This window comes from Dromiciops gliroides, chromosome 6 (assembly GCF_019393635.1).
Source record: "Dromiciops gliroides isolate mDroGli1 chromosome 6, mDroGli1.pri, whole genome shotgun sequence".
In the NCBI taxonomy this organism is placed as follows: Eukaryota; Metazoa; Chordata; class Mammalia; order Microbiotheria; family Microbiotheriidae; genus Dromiciops; species Dromiciops gliroides.
This window is the reverse complement of record NC_057866.1, coordinates 105,582,751-105,600,989: the sequence shown is the minus strand read 5'-3', so window position 1 is coordinate 105,600,989 and position 18,239 is coordinate 105,582,751. Positions and strand designations below refer to the sequence as shown.

At 38.2% G+C, this 18,239-nt stretch overlaps 1 pseudogene; it reads left to right on the top strand.

Annotated features, from left to right (window-relative positions):
• The first annotated feature begins 5,783 nt into the window (after window positions 1–5,783).
• On the top strand, window positions 5,784–13,437 carry LOC122732054 (annotated as a pseudogene).
• The last annotated feature ends 4,802 nt before the right edge of the window (window positions 13,438–18,239 follow it).

Sequence of the window (18,239 nt, the reverse complement as noted above, 5' to 3'; positions counted from 1 at the left end):
ATTATTTCTAACCTTTTGGGTCTGAGCCCAATTTAGTTGTGAATATAAAAATAACCAATATTTTGATAGGCTTATAAAACATTGTGCATATCTTCTTTCTGAGCTTCATAACAACCACAAGAGGTTGGTTCTATTTAGAGATGAGGAAACTGAGGGCTGGAAAGGTTAAGTGACTAGACCATGGTTAAAGCTAAGGAAAGTTACAAGGAACAGACAAAGCTTATTGAGTTAAACTTTATTTCCCAGTTTTCATTCTGCCTGAGCCTTTGTTCATGCCATTCCTCTTGTATGAAAAGCTTCCTCTCTTCTACCTATGTAAAAAAAATATCCTTCAAACACCCCTAAAAAGAGAAAAAGACCTATTTGTAGAAAAATATTTATAGCAGCTCTTTTTTGGTGGCTAAGAATTGGAAACCAAAGGAATGTTCATCAATTGGGGAATGGCTAAACAAGCTGTGGTATATGATGGTGATGGAATATAATTGTGCTATAAGAAAAGATAAAAAATAAAATAAAATAAATAATCTTAAAAAAAAAAGATAAGCAGGATGATTTTAGAAAGTCCTGGAAAGACTTGTTTGAACTGATGTATAGTGAAGAGAGCAGAACCAAGAGACAGAAATATCATTTGATGAAGAACTGTGAAAGGTTTAATTATTCTCAACAATACAATAATCCAAAATAATCCCAAAGGACTATTGATGAAACATACTATCCATTTCCAAAGAAAGAACTGATATTGATGGAAAACAGAATGAAGCATGCTATTTTTCACTTTCTTTCTTTCTTTCTTTTATTCAAGTTTTCTTATACAAAATGACTGATATGATAATGTTTTACATAATTGTACATGTATATCTGATTGCTTACAACCTCACAGAGGTGGGAGGGGTGGGAGGAAAGGAGAGATAAAAATTGGAACCCAAAACTATAAGTAAAAATGTTTATTACTTTAAAAAATAAAATATCAAAAAAATCAAACCAAAGAAAAATATATATATATCCTTCAAGTCACAAATAAAATGTCTACTCCTCAGTAAGGCCTTCTCTGCTTACCCCAGACTACAGGTGCCTTCCCTATTCTTAAGTATTATTCTTAACCTGCATTGGGGTACAGCAATATGGTTGGGTGTATATGTCAGAGATGTGTCAAGGACTCCCTCCATATATAGTTGAGGGAAGAAACATACATTTCAGCTTCTTTGCACTTAAGCTGTTTCAATGATGTTGTGCACTGGCCTAATGAATGAATTCTATGTGAGAATCATGTCACAGTGTGTGGGAGAGGGGAAATAAATAGTAAATAGGGATCCAATAAACTTACAAGTCATCCCTTTTCCATGTCCCTTGGGATGGTATAGGGTCTAGGCTACAATATATTGAGTGATTGCTGTGTCTCATGTTTCCTATTTATTTCCATCCATATTTTTTTTAGTGAGGCAATTGGGGTTAAGTGACTTGCCCCGGGTCACACAGCTAGTAAGTGTTAAGGGTCTGAGGCCGAATTTGAACTCAGGTATTCCTGACTCCAGGGCCAGTGCTCTATCCACTGCACCACCGAGCTGCTCCCTAAAATTCACTATCTTGGGTATGAATTAATTTGTTTGGTTTTTTGTTTTTTGCAGGGCAATGAGGGTTAAGTGAGTTGCCCAGGGTCACACAGCTAATAAGTGTCAAGTGTCTGAGGCCGAGGCCGGATTTGAACTCAGGTACTCCTGAATCCAGGGCCGGTGCTTTACCACTGCGCTATCCAGCTACCCCCTCCACCCATATTTTTCATGGATTAGGTTTAGCCCCTGGACTATAGCAGATCCATTAAACAGAATACTTCTAAGATGGGATCTAAACAGTGATGCCACATTCTAAGGAGTGAGGTCTGAATGCAACATATCTGACACTCACCAATGGAGCTCAGTCTCCCATAGTCAGGGAAGATAGTCTAGCAGTAAAGCTTTGTTCATTATCACCACTTCTCAGTTCAGTGAAGACATGAACCGTGTCTTATATTTCTATCATATCCCACAGCACCTATCACATTCCTGAGAATATATGAAGAAACTGAATAGAAATACGTGGAATATCTGAGTTAGAAAGGACCTTAAAAGCTCATCCTTGACCTAAGAACTATGGCTTAAAGCAGATGTGTCTAACACATGACCTGAAAAACTCCAGAGTACTTCTGAAAGAGTTGGGAGATAAGAGGGAACACCCCACCACCAACAATCCAGCCCTTTGTGGAGGTGGGAGGTCCACAAGTATTACACATCTCATATGTTTTCAGACTTTTTAAATGTATTGATTAGCTGTGCTTGGAGGTTTTTTCCTCTCTGAAAAAAAGTACTATTTGTTATAGGGATGGCTCTCTTAGAGGGCAAGCAGGAGGGTTACTTGGGATAAATATAATAATATAAGAAACAGAAGAGATCAAGAAAAACTTTTTAAAAAAAACAAAAACATAATAGGAAAATGTTTCACAAAATAAAAATACAATATAACATAGATAATGTTAATTTGTGGTTTTAGAAGTTAATATATGACTGACAGGAAACCATGTCTTACACCAGTGACATCGATGATTTAAAGTATGGTGTAGCCCCTCACATTAGTTTCTAGGGACTAATGATTTAGCTCTCTGGGGGAAAGGAGTTGTTGATCATAGCTACAGAAAACAGGTGTGGATGAGAGAGTAGAAGGTCTGACCTCACAGAAAGTAACTTCCAGATTTGGTGGTCAAGGGAACTTTCTGTAACCATACTGCAAAAAGCCAAGAAAAATGTCTATTCCCTCTTCCAGATGATAATCCTTAGTTCTTTTTTTTTTTTTTTTTTTTTTGGTAAGGCAATGGGGGTTAAGTGACTTGCCCACGGTCACACAGCTAGTAAGTGTTAAGTGTCTGAGGCCGGATTTGAACTCAGGTACTCCTGAATCCAGGGCCGGTGCTTTATCTACTGTGCCGCCTAGCTAATCCCGATAATCCTTAGTTCTTAATGATGGCAATCATATCTCTCCCCAGAAGACTTCCCTTCTCTAAAATAAACATTTCTGGTTTCTTCAACAAATTCTCATAATATATAAACTTCTATCCTCACCATAAGTATCACTGTTCTATGGACATTCTCATTTATCAGTGTCCTTCCTAAAAGTGGCATCCAGAACTGAATGCTTTATGTTATCAGTTATCTGATCAGGCCTGAATGCCTTGGAATTATGACATCCCCAGAATGGGACACTCAAAATCTCAAATGGATCTCATCAATTTTGCTATTTCTTCCCACAATACATATCACAACTCATTCGTGTCTGCTGACCCTGTGGGAATCCTATCCATATCTTTCCCAACTTCACCTCAGAGGATCCACCTAATGTGCTAGAGACTTTCTTCACTTCCTCTTGACTTTGCAAAGATACCACTAAAGAAATCAGGCTGTCCAGATGTGATCCTTCATCCTTGACACGAGTAGTCTACCTTCTTTTCAGATGATTCCTTAATGATATCTTTTACTCCCACTTCAAATTTCCTTATTGATCTTCAGATATTGGCAAGGTTAAACTACTTCATTTGGTTACATCTCTCTTCCATGAAGCTATTCAATATTATACTGCTTGATGGAACTAGCATGGCATCTGCAAATAAGAACATTTGCCATTTCTAACCAATCACAAGGAATTATCTGAAACAGTGATGTTAGATTTCAATTGTGACAGCTCTACTGTCCTTGATGGCAACCACAGTTTATCATAAAAAGCTTTATAGATCACCTCTATTTTGCTTTTGTTGATTGTTCTTCAATTTTCATGTTTAAATGCCATCAAGATCAATTTGCTTAGCTGAATCTCTTGCCAATTTTCTTCAAATAGATTTTACCCACCATTGGTTATCTCTGTTTTATGAGATGGTATTATTCATAATAAGCATCAGCTGTCTCTGTAAGACTACAAAAACATTCAGTATTTGTGCACTTAAGCCCTTTTTTGGAACTTTCAATTTCATTGTAGGGTCAATCATCATAACTGACACTGATGTAACTTTTGCTATGCCTTTTCCCATTTTTCACGACTGGTTGTGTAAATAGTTAGGGATTCAGTTGTTTCAATTGCCTCTCATATCTTCCCTTAATTTTCTTTCTTCTAGCTTTGACTAAAATTTATTTCTGCACTAAAAAGTTTGTCATTTAACTATACAAAGGCAGTTGATATATGGTGATTCCCACATCAGTAAGAGTCTTTTCCTTTTTGTTAAAATATAAACAATTTCATTTTTGGGACATTTGTCAGTGCTCACAATATACAGTGCCTATTTTTTTATTTTCTCAAAGAAAGTAGTCATGATGAAATGGCAAAAGATTTCTATGTAATTCGCAAGTCTTTGACCTCTCTCATTACCATTTCTTGATCCAAGTTTTCCAATACATTTCTCAACATAGTCAAATATTCCAACCTTTGTAATGATGTTACTATCAAAGTGATACTTTCACTTGAAGGGCCTTTTTGAGGTTTTCATAGAATTTCTTTACTTCTTAATCCATTATAATTGATGTCAAGAAGAGATAATAATAAGGTCCTTAACACAATGATTCATTTTGCCCTGGGACATACAACTAAATCAATTCTAATTCCTTCCTTTTTCTCCCCAAGAGTACCTGGAAGCCCTCCTTCATTTTATTTGCAACTTCCTTCTTCTGGTTTCTTTTGTAGAGAGAATATCAAGGTTGACATGACCCACATCCTCCAACAGTAGGGCCCCCTCATTGATGACTGGCAAGGGTATCATATTTAGAGTACCCCTAGGGAAGTTAAAGTGCATAAGGAGTTTCAAAATTGTGGGACTTTTTAGCACCCCCTACTTCCTTGTCTGCCATTCTGCCACCATCAATCACTGCAAAGAAGCTGTAGAAAATGAACAGTCATTTTGAATTCTTCTTTGTTTTATGGGTTGGCATGGTCAAAGAAGTCATCCTCGAGTCGCCATCCTACTTGTGATGAACCTTTGGAAAACTGTATTTATCTGTCTTGAGAGCCATACTTTAATCCTTTATTGAATGATAGAACTTGTCAGAGGTGAGATTCCACAGGATTTTTCTTTGAAAGCCCAGACTGATCTCCGTGCCACGATGAGATATTAGATTAGGATTTTACATAGTACACTCTGATTCACTTAATGTAGCCTAAGAGTGTATGATCTTTCATTGATATCTCACTCTATTGTTCATACTGAACTTCCAGTCCACTGGAGCCAAACCCCAAACTTTTTAAAATAAATGATTCCTTTTTTGTATTTGTGAAGTTGCTGTATTAAATCTGAGTATAAAACTGATATCTCTTAAATTTATTAAATTGGACCTTTATAGAGAGAAGGCCCAGGACATAATCATGTGGGATATCCATGGCTAGATGATGTGATCTGGATGAATATTGAACAAAAGAGACTGAGATGGAAAATTCAGAAAATTGATAGAGAATTAATAGTGTTCTGAAAACCTAGAGAGAAGAGAATAACAAGGAGAAGAGGGTGACTGGAATTGTCAGAGGCTGTGGAGAGATCAAGAAAGATGAAGATTGAGAAAAGGCTCTTGGATTTGGCAGTTGAAATCACTGGTAACTAAGAAAACAGTCATTTCCAGTTGAATAATGAAGTTGGAAGCCAGATTGTAGAAAGTTAAGAAGAGAGGAGGAAGAGAATTGGACACTCAAGAAATTTCACCACAAAAAGGAATAAAGATATAGGACAATAGTAGGTATGGATGGATCAGATTAGTTTTTTTGAGAATAGGGGAGACTTAGGCATGTTGGTAAGCAATATAAAAGCAGCCAGTAGAAAGGGAGAGATTGGAAGATAAGAGAGAAAGTGGAGATGAGAGAGGGGGCAATCTAAAAGAGGGGAAGGATGAAATGTGCTGAATTGTGCAGGAAAGGGGGTTTGCCTTGACAAGAGAAGGGCCGCCTCTTCATGTGAGACAGAGATGGAAGATGTAAAGAATCAATTGTAATTTGAGGTTTCTATGACCCCATCTTTGGCTAAAATTAGAAGCCTCAGCACTCGCCCCAGCCAGCCTCAGGCTCCACCCCCTCCTATGGCTGTCACCATGTTGCTACAGCTCACATCATCACCATGCGCTGATGCCTACATGGGCCTGGCAAAATTACCATAACTAGAAGCTCGGTGAGGGTAGTCAGGTGACCTTCAGAGTGAGGAAGCTGGGAGGCTGGCAGTTCTGCTGCCACCTGTTAGTTCTGTCAATCAGGGCTGCCAGTCAATTAGCTTGGGGCTGTGTGTGTGTGTGGCTGCCCTGTTTCCTGTGAGAGAAGGGAGGATTCACTCTGGTGTGAGCAGTGGAGGGAGTGAGACACTAGAGTGCTATACAGCGGGTTCTCTTTGAAAATTGCTGATTTCTGGGTGGTGGTGAGTTGTGGATTGTATCTTTTTCCTTCCCCTATTCCCTTTTTCTTTATCCCTATTTCTACTAATCTTATGTGTATTTTAAATTTGTTCCCATTAATAAACCCTGTATTGTTTTTTTAAAGAGGCTGTTAATCTCCTTTCTTACCCCAGTATTATGGCAAGCCACCTAATTAACACTCCCCAATTAAAATTTGACCTCTACAAGGAAGAGATAGCAGCAGAAGGTATCAGAGTAATACGAGATGAAGAAGAGGAGAGAAAAGGGAGCTCTCCATGAATGGTCTCAATTTTCAGGAAAACATGAGGCAAGGATTCCTCAGCTAAGAGTGTGTTGGGAGAGGAAGCCATAAGAGAAGAAAAGAAAAGGTTTAGAAGGGCCATGGTGGTGTGTCATGGTAAACTAATTAGGAAGATGTAAAAAGTTTATCTAGCTGCAGTGAGGGTCTGGTTGAGGTTATGTTACATAAATTTGTACTTGATCCAATCAGAATGGTTGCATGATTTTTTTTCCACCTTCTTTCAATAGCATCTTTGTAGCCGGGAAGACAGAAGATAGAGAAATCCAAGGCTGAGATTTGGAAGGGTATATTCAGAGATATGATAAGGGGACAAGGACTCAAGGGAAGAGGAGAGTGTAGAGTTCAGTTGGTCGACTAGTGGGTCAAAATGGGTAGAGGAGGAGAGTGTAGCTAGGACAGAGGTAAGAGAATTGGAAAAAATACCAACTGAAGGACCAAAGGCTGGGAAGTCACAATGTAAGTGAAGAGCAGAGTTTTTAATTCTGTGGGAGAAGTAAAAAGTTTATAGTTTGTGGTCAGATAAAGGAATTTCAAAGTTCATGAACATGGAACTTGTATATTTGTGGGTGATGGCAAGATTAAAGGTTTCTACTGTTAGTTACCATTTCTCCTTTTCATAGCCATCCCAAGCCAAGATCCCATCCTTTTTTTTTTTTTTTTTTAGTGAGGCAGTTGGAGTTAAGTGACTTGCCCAGGGTCACACAGCTAGTAAGTGTTAAGTGTCTGAGGCCGGATTTGAACTCAGGTACTCCTGACTCCAGGGCTGGTGCTCTACCCACTGCACCATCTAGCTGCCCCCCCATCCCTTTTTTTTGTTCTCAGAAGAAAGACTTCCTTCTGGATTTATTGGATTATGTTAAGGAAATGCCTATAGTTGTGTGGACACTTGTATTAACATTGTAAAACTCCTACTTGTCCTATGTGATGAAGAGATAAAGCCCTTAGTTGTCATTCCAGGTTCACCAAACAACACTTTTTTTATAATAAACATTTTTATTTAAGGTTTTGAGTTACAAATGCTATCCCTCTGCAAATTAAAACAACTCTGAGGTACCACCTGACACCTATCAGATTGGCTAAAATGACAAAAAAGGAAAATAATAAATGTTGGAGAAGCTGTGGGAAAACTGGAACACTAATGCATTGTTGGTGGAGCTGTGAACTGATCCAACCATTCTGGAGAGCAATTTGGAATTATGCCCAAAGGGTAATAAAGCTGTCCATACCCTTTGACCCAGCAATACCACTTTTGGGTCTTTTTCCCAAAGAAATCATGGAAAGGGGAAAGGGACCCACATGTACAAAAATATTTATAGGGGCAGCTGGGTGGCGCAGTGGATAGAGCGCCGGCCCTGGAGTCAGGAGTGCCTGAGTTCAGGTCCGGCCTCAGACACTTAACACACACTTACTGGCTGTGTGACCCTGGGCAGGTCGCTTGGCCCCAGTTGCCTCACTGAAAAAAAAAAAATAAAAAAAATAAAAAATATTTATAGCTGCTCTTTATGTGGTGGCAAGGAATTGGAAGTTGAGGGAGTGCTCATCAATTGGGGAATGGCTGGACAAGTTGTGGTATATGAATACAATGGAATACTATTGTGCTGTAAGAAATGATGAGCAGGAGGAGTTCAGAGAAACCTGGAGGGTCTTGCGTGGGCTGATGATGAGTGAAATAAGCAGAACCAGAAGAACATTGTACACAGTATCATCAACACTGAGTGTTGATCTACTGTGATGGACTATATTCTTCTCACCAATGCAATGGTACAGAAGAGTTCCAGGGAACTCATGATAGAAGAGGATCTCCAAATCCAGGGTAAAAAAAAAGAACTGTGGAGTATAGATGCTGAATGAACCATACTATTTCTTTTGTTTTTGGTGCTCTTGTTTTTTCTATTTTGAGGTTTTTCATCATTGCTCTGATTTTTCTTTCATAACATGACTAATGCAGAAATAGGATTAATGTTACCTGCTGTCTAGGGGAGGGGGAAGGGAGGGGAGGGAGGGAGAAAAATCTGAAATTGGAAAGCTTGTATAAACAAAAGTTGAGAACTGTCTTTACATGTAACAGGAAAAAAATAAAATACTTTATTAATTAAAAAAAAAAATGCTATCCCTCCTTTCTTCCTTCCTCTGCTCCCTCCCTGAGGCAGTAAGCAATCAGATATTGGTTATACATGTGCAATTTTGTAAAATATTGCCAATATTAGTTATTTTGTACAAGAAAATTTGAATAAGAAAAAAATGAAAGAAAGAAAACCTAAAATAGCATACATCAGTGCATGTTCAGTTTTAGTTCTTTCTTTAGAGGTGGATAGCATGCTTCATCATTAGTCCTTTAAGATTGTCTTGGATCACTGTATCACTGAGAATAGTTAAGTCATTCACAGTTCTTCATCAAACAATATTGCTGTCACTGTGCACATAATTGTCCTGATTCTGCTCACTTCACTATACATCAGTTCATATAAGTCTTTCCAGGCCTTTCTGAAATCATCCTGCTTGTCATTTCTTATAGCACAATAATATTCCATCACCATCATATACCACAGTTTGTTTAGCCATTCCCCAATTGATGGGCATTCTTTTAATTTCCAATTCTTAGCCACCACAAAAAAAGTTGCTATAAATATTTTTATACAAATAGGTCTTTTTCTCTTTGGAGGGATGTCTTTGGGATATAAACCTAGGAGTGCTATTGCTGGATCAAAAGGTATGCACAGGGGCAGCTAGGTGGCGCAGTGGATAGAGCACTGGCCCTGGGTTCAGGAGGACCTGAGTTCAAATCCAGCCTCAGACACTTAGTATTTACTAGCTGTGTGACCTTGGGCAAGTCACTTAACCCCAATTGCCTCAACAAAATTCAAAAATTTTTTTTAAAAAAAGGTATGCACAGCTTTATAGCCCTTTGGGCATAGTTCCAAATTGCTCTCCAGAGTGGTTGGATCTGTTCACAACTCCACCAACTCCACAGTGTATTAGCTTCCCAGTTTTCCCACATCCCTTCCAACATCCAACATTTTCTTTTTTTGTTATATTTGCCATCTGATAGGTAAGAGGTGGTATCTCTGACCCGTTTCAGCAATTCCCTTGTCATCTATCCTGGTTCACAGCTTATATTAGAATAAAACATCACTCTGTCTCTTACTTAACATTTAATTTTTTTTTCTCATTCTTTTTCTTTCTTTTTTTGTTGGGGGGGGGGGCAGGGTAATGATGGTTAAGTGACTTGTCCAGGGTCACACAGCTAGTGTCAAGTGTCTGAGGTCAGATTTGAACTCAGGTCTTTTTTAATCCAAGGCCAGTGCTTTATCCACTGCACCACCTAGCTGCCCCTTTACTTAACATTTTAAACTTAAATTATGGGATTTGGATTCTCTTTTATTGTTGCTATTGTTGTTTCTCAGACAGTTCAAGGTAGAGAAATAGAATTTTCCACTTCAAAATTCCCTCCATACCTCTAAAAACATCTAAATTTTGCTAGGGTTGCTCGCTAGTTGCTTACCCCTGAAAAGTTCTGTCAGAGGATCCTGGTTGCTCTGTGGTCCTGCTTGCTAAAGGAAAATAAGCAAATACTTAGCTTCATCCTGTAAGACACGAAACTCATTTAACTAGGGCATTCTTCCAGTTCTCCACATGCATGTATATTGGCTCAGGCTATAGTTACCATGAACCCTAACAATCTTATTTCAAGAAAGGGACATGGTCAAGAAAAAATAAGGTAGACTGGGTCTCAATAATGGACACCAATAAAAGAACACATGAGAATACTAGACTGAGATCCAAGGACATCCTCTCCTGACATTGTCAGACAGAAAACATAAATTATAGCCCAATATTATTAATGTATCTTGATTCAAAATAGTAATAAAGTGGCAAAAAGAACACAAGAATCTATCCAAAATCATCCATTTAAACTAAGTTGGGTTTATATCTAGAATACAAGGTCAGTTTAATATTACGGGGGGAAAAATCAACATAATAAATCATATTATCTAGAAAATCCTATAAATGATTCTATGCTTTCTGTTTGCTTCCATTGCCTTGTAAATAAATCCATTCATTCCCCAAGCCTTGCGACCCAGACCCTTGCAACAGATGTTGGCAAGGGGACCCTAGCTGCTCTCAGATAATGAAGTTTAGACTGTCTACACTGGGGCAATCAACCAGAGAAATTCAAATCCCACCCCAAAGTGTACCCAAAATTTGGCACCAAAAAAGGCCTTTAATTAAAAGAGTATCTTTAATTATTTTGAAAAAATTAAGCCGTACATTAATTGAAAAATACTTCTCTGATATGATTAAAACATTCTCCTTACCCTTTGACCCAGCAATCCCACTTTTAGGTCTTTTGCCCAAAGAAATCATGGAAGGGGGAAAGGGACCCACATGTACAAAAATATTTATAGCTGCTCTTTACGTGGTAGCAAGGAATTGGAAGTTGAGGGGGTGCCCATCAATTGGGGAATGGCTGGACAAGTTGTGGTATATGAATACAATGGAATACTATTGTGCTGTAAGAAATGATGAGCAGGAAGAGTTCAGAGAAACCTGGAGGGTCTTACGTGAGCTGATGATGAGTGAGATGAGCAGAACCAGAAGAACATTGTACACAGTATCATCAACATTGAGTGTTGACCTACTGTGATGGACTATATTCTTCTCACCAATGCAATGGTACAGAAGAGTTCCAGGGGAACTCATGATAGAAGAGGATCTCCAAATCCAAGAAAAAAAAAAAGAAAGAAAGAACTGTGGAGTATAGATGCTGATTGAACCATATTATTTCTTTTGTTTTGGGTGCTGTTGGTTTTTTTTTTTTCTTTCTATTTTGAGGTTTTGCATCACTGCTCTGATTCTTTCTCTTGTAACAGGATTAATGCAGAAATAGGATTAATGTTATTATGTGTATATATATGTGTGTGTATATATATATATCTATCTATATGTATATGTATAGAGATATATAGATATAACCTATATCAGATTACCTGCTGTCTAGGGGAGGGGGGGAGGGAGGGGGTGGGAGGGAGAAAAATATGAAATTGTAAAGCATGTATAAACAAAAGTTGAGAACTAAAAAAAATAAATAAATAAAATTTAAAAAAAAAAAAACATTCTCCTTGAAGCTTATGACCTATAAGCAGCCATGAGAAGCAAAATCTCTTGTGTATACCTCTTGTGAGAGAGGTGCTTAGTTTTTGGAAAGTGTGAAACTGTAAAGCAGTCTGAAGAACTATGTTCTCCAAAAGGATAAATATTTCTCTGGCACTGACAGGTCAGCACCATTTTTTACTGTACACAGCTCTGAGTTTATCTCTGTCTCTCTCTCTCTAGCCTCTCAAGCGATTGCAGAGGGAGAGGAGTCAAGTGAAGCACTGAGCAGTTCAGACTCTCTGCTCTTGGCAGGTAAGGTTGGACAGACCTCTATCCTGTATCTTAAAGCATGAGGGGAGATATGGGGAGGCTTTGGCCAAGCCCCCTCCTTAGTGTGACATATGAAAAGTTCAAGAGACATAATTTTGGGGTAATTAATAAGTTTATTCGTTATGGCTAGTGCATAATTAATAAAAGGATGGTCATTTGGCAGTCTCTCATAAACCAAAGACCCCTCCTGGAGGCCTCTTGATTCTTATACACCCTGGAAAAGTGGGTATTCCTGACAGAAGGCAACTGACTCTGACTGGTTAACAATTAATGAGAAAATGAATATTAATGAGAGGTAAGCCTATTCTAATATGGACTGGAGAATGTGACTTTGATTATGTCACTCTTATTCCCAAGACCACCCTTGCTTTGCAGTCTAAACAAAGTATCTATCCTCTATCCAAGTCTGAGTAGAATACAATGGGCTTGAATTCACTTAGATTAGATTCTCCTTGTAAGGTTTTTCTAGTTGTCTAGAGTCCACCTCATTTTTCCACCTCAATAAAATGGTCTAGGTAGGATAGATTTTTGGGTAAGGTGAATAATGTCCTTCGAAGACTGGCTGTATTAATTTACAGGGGATTTTATCTGAATTAGGAAATAGAAAAATCTTAATCTTAATTAATACTTGGTTATTACTATGAGAGAAGAATAATCATTTCTTTTACTAGTTTGAGAAGTTAGACCAGCTCCTCACATATGTGTGTCCTCAGAGAGCAGCCACACTGTGACAAGGCCAAAGCTACAGAGACTCTTTATGTGACTATCAAGGCCCTGAACAAACCAAGTAAGAAGAAGAAACTGACTTTTTAAAAAATGATGCTCTGGGGGCAGCTAGGAGGCACAGTGGATAAAGCACTGGCTCTGTATTCAAGAGGACCTGAGTTTAAATCCTGCCTCAGACACTTGACACTGTGTGACCCTGGGCAAGTCACTTAACCTTCATTGCCCTGCCCCCCCCCAAATCTGTTCTGTTAAAAAAATGATGCTTTTTTGACCTCTGAGTCCTTGATCAAGCAAATCTCCCAAATACTAGACCATGGTCTGAACAAAGCTGAAAAGTTTCCATCTATGCTGACTCATAATGAGAGTATTGTGGACAAGGTCAATGAGGTTAAATTTACTATTACATTCAACATGAAAAAGGTGCTGTGTCCAGCAATTGTGTTTGGCCACATGAAAATGACAGATGACAAGCTAGTCCATAATATCCATCTGACTGTCAATTCCCTAATATCTCTGCTAAAGAAAAACTGACAAAATGTGAGAACTTTGTACATCAAGAATACCACTTCTGCTTTGAATCAGTGTTAGTAAATGGAAGAGACTGCTAATGGAAAAAAAAATCAAAATTGAAATTCAAATGTCAGAAGAAGGGTTAAAGAATAAGCCTGTCACAAACAAACCTTTGCTAGAAGAGATAGTAAAAGATACCCCATTTAAAATAACTCTAGATAATATAAAATATCTGCCAAAACAAACCCAAGAACTATATTAACAAAATTATATTTTAAAAAACTTTTTATGCAAATCAAATCAGATTTAAATAATTAGAGAAATATTAATTGTTCATGCCAATATAATAAAAATGACAATTTTATGGAAGTCAAATGAATGCCCATCAATTAGGTAATGGCTAAACAAGTTGTGGTATATGATGGTGATGGAATATTATTGTGCTATAAGAAATGACAAGCAGGATGATTTCAAAAAGGCCTGGAAAGACTTATATGAACTGACAGATAGTAAAGTGAGCAGAACCAAGAGAACACTGTGCACAGAGATAGCAATATTGTTTGATGAAGAACTGTGAATGACTTTACTATTCTCAGCAATACAATGATCCAGGACAATCCCAAAGGGCTATTGATGTAACATACTATCCACCTTCAAAGAAAGAACTGATATTGATGGAACAGAGACTGAAGCATGCTATTTTTCCTTTTCGTTCTTTTTTCCCTTTCATTCAAGTTTTTGGTTTTTTTTGTACAAAATGACTAACATGGTAATGTTTTGCATAATCACGCATGCATAACCCATATCTGATTGCTTTCCACCTCAGGGATGTGGGGGGGGGGAGATAAAGATTGGAACTCAAAACTACAAATAAAAATGTTTATTTTTTTTTCCAAAGGAAGCATTTTGTTTTGTTTTGGTTTGTTTGGTTTTTTCTGGGGCAATGAGAGTTAACTGACTTGCCCAGAGTCACACAGTTAGTGTCAAGTTTCTGAGGCCGAATTTGAATTCAGGTCCTCCTGAATCTAGGGTCAGTGCTTTATCCACTGAGCCACCTAGCTGCCCCATAAAAAGAAGCATATTAACAAGTACAAATAAATGCTCATTTGTTGATTTTTCTCTAATAACCAGGGGTTCCTCCAAGGATTGACAAACTAGGATGCAAGAGGGAAGATAATGTGACTGCCCCCAAATCAAAGCAGTTTGTTTCTTAATAAGAGAAGGCAAAAGATAAGTCTAAAATGATTGAACTGATCTGTCAACTTACTTTGATAGACTCTTGGGCAGAATAGTCAATCTGGAAGTGCTTTAATTTGGGAGTATACAATCTTCTGTCCCTACCAGGAATTTGGATTCACCATCTTGGAGCAGATATTTGCTTTCATATGGTCCCAAAGGAGAGCTTGAGTATGGATTATTTGGTTGGGGATCAAGAATTCCCAAGCTCAAGAGATCAGGGGATTTATTGGAAGCCACCCAGGAGAACTCCACAGGATGTAACAGAATACCAAAGCATTGCCCCAATGGCAACCTAAATGTTGTAAGAAAATAATGGGATTTGCAAAGTGCTCAAAGGCCCCAGATTCATTCAGACTGATTAGATTGACTGAGAGTGATTGGCTTCTGCTGATTAACCCACTTAAAGTTAATTCAATTAAAGCAACACCTGGCCAGCCCTCAAGAGGGTATTGTTCTCAGAAGCTGAGGACTTTGAACTCAACACGAGACCACCCTCAAGTCCAGTGAACCAATGGATTTGGGTGACGCTAACCAATCAGCTTGAAGCAGTGTGTAAGGATTGCCTCTTCTGGGGGAGGCAGGAAGTGCTGCTTCCTCTCTTAGTTGGGTGCTGAACTTGTGGTTGGTGGGTGAAGTTGAAGACTCTAGGTTAGATAGCTCTTTTCCTGGTTTTCTGACCCAGGTGTTCTCTTTTTTCACTAACAAATTCTTAATGCCAAACTTGGTGCTAAAGCTTCTAATTTATAAGGAAACCCTAGCTAGTTTTCCCTACACTTGGGACAGAAATAGGCTTCCACACATTTAGTTTTACTCGTCACAATGTTTAGTACCCAAGTGCAACTGATGGGCTGTTGAAGTTATGTGTTTCTGCATCTGTTTTGGAGTCTGTGAGTGCTTGGTGTATTTTCTCTGTATTTTCTGTGGGGTGAAATAAAGACTTTTATATCCATATGCATTGCTATTTTGAGTGTACAGGAACTAGGGACCTATACTCCAACATTTGGGGAATCAAGACCAAAGCAAAGTCCATGCTATACTTAGAAATTTTCTTATAGTAACTGCAAGTAGAACACAGACCTAGTCTGTGTAAGCCCAGACTATGAAGGAACCCCCAGGTCAATGTTAGACTAGAAAGGTACTGTCTCCTCACCTCTTCTGGTAGAATTCCTTCCTCCCTTCAAGGCTCAACTAAGGTATCACATCCAACCTGAGGCCTTTTATATAAATTATTTTGTATAAACTTCGTATTTACCTCTCTATATATGTTGTATGCCCTGAGTAAAGTGTAAGTTCCTTGAGGGCAGGAATTTCTTCATGTTGTCTTCCTATCAACAGTACAGTGGGTTTTGCATATAGTAGATGGTTAATAAATACTTCCTGAATTAAATTGACCAATTTATTAATATTTTCAAAAATTAAACAAATAGGTCGTATTGGGTTTTTTCTCAGGGTTTTTTTTTTTTTTGTACTTGTGACAAGAACTGAATGCTTCAAGGGTCTCTACTAGAAAGTTCTGTTAGAAAGTCCATAGTTTACTGAGTCGTCACCTATCAGTAAATAAGTCAATATTAGAATTAAAACTACAAACAGCAACATTGTGAGATGAACAATGATGATAGACTTGGCTCTTCTCTGCAATGCAATGATCCAAAGCAATTTCAAAGGACTCATGATGGAAAAAATAACTGTGGATTATGAATGCAAATTGAACCATACTGTTTTTGGGCTGTATGGGTTTTTTTCCTTCTTTTTTGAGGTTTTTCCCTTGTGCTCTGTTCTTCTTTCACAATATGACTAATGCAGACATATTTAATGTGATTGTACACATATAACCTATATCAGATTGCTTTCTGTCTTGGGGAGGAGGGAGGGAAGGAAGGGGTAGGGAGGAATTTGGAACTAAAAATCCTATGAAAACAAATGTTGAAAACTATCCTTACATGTAACTAGAAAATAATAAAATTAGAACTAGGGGCATCTAGGTGGTACAATGGATAGAGCACTGGCCCTGGATTCAGGAGGACCTGAGTTCAAATCCAGCCTCAGATGCTTGACACTTACTAGCTGTGTGGCCCTGGGCAAGTCACTAACCCCCATTGCCCTGCAAGAAAAAAAAAAGATTAAAAAAAATTAGAACTATAATAAATGGAGCTCAAAGTATAATATGACAATCTTCTAGCTTATGACATTCAAGTACTCAACCTTCAATAACTGAAAATACCAATGGGCCCATTTTAGAGAAGGAATAAGGCCCAGAAAAAACAAAGTTCAATCAGGGCTCAGTCATCTACTACAGTAGTTCTCAAATTCTAGGTCACAGGACCCCTTTACACTCTTGAAAATCCCCTTCCCCACCGCCCTACCCCCCTACCCTGCCCCAGGGCAGCTAGGTAGATAAAGCACCAGCCCTGGATTTAAGAGGACCCGAGTTCAAATCCAGCCTCAGACACTTGACACTTACTAGCTCTGTGACCTTGGGCAAGTCATTTAGCCCTCATTACCCTGAGGGGAAAAAAACGTTAAAATATCTTAGTATTATTATGAAAATAGTTTTGACCTCATGTACCCCCTGAAAGGTTCTCAGGGATCCCCAGGGATTCCTGGACCACATTTTGAGAATCTACACCAATAAAAGGCTATTTTGGAGTGCATGTCTACAACCCATATTAAAAAACAAATAAAAATAAAAATTTTTTAAATTCAGATTTACTCCCCAATCTGAACAGAAAGGAATTCTGCCATGTAGGATTCCCTATGGAACAATCTAATTCTACATAGAAGCTTAGGGTAATGTGGTACTTTTACATAACATTGTAACAACACTGTGAGGTAGAGAATGCAAATTGAAGGTTGGACTTATCTAGGGTCAAATAGCTAGTAAATAAGAAGTTAGGACCTAAACCCAAAGTTGAAAGAAGCCACAGAAGCCACTTCATGCAACCCAGAACCAATCAAGAATCCCCTTTACAACACTGCCAAAAACTAATCACCCAGCCTTTGCTTGAAGACTTATAGTGAGGGACAACCTACCACATCTGAAGCAACCCATTCCACTTGTGAAGAACTCTAATACAACAAGCATTCATTTAGTAAGCAGCTACAATATCCTAAGCAGTGTAATAGGCATTGGGAATATAAAGACCAAATGAAACAGGCCCTGCCTTCAAGAAGAGTACATTCTATCAAGGGGAAATATGTACACCTATTGGTATGCAGAAAATACACAATCTCCAGTGGGAAGGCACAGATCTTATATGAAGTGTAGTTTGTTAACAACAGAATGGAATTTCAGAGGGCATAACTGAAGGGCAAAGTGGGATATAGACAGTGGAGAAAGGGGACTGACATGAATGGGTATGAGGAAATAGGTAGTGATGGTCAGGGAAATGGGTTTTGGCCAAGGCAGTCTATAATTACGAATTACAAGGATTCTGAGTGGTCATAACGCATCATTTTCACAATAGTAAAGGTAATGTTGATTTTATTATATTGATCTCTGAGAAAGGGGTATAGTTCATAGTCTTATCCATGTTAAGGTGGGGGATGTCCTGGAAGCAAGCTTTTTTAAGATATTTCAATTGCCTCACTAAAATTTTAAAAATAAATAAATAAATAATTTTTTTTTTTTGAAAAGAGCCTTT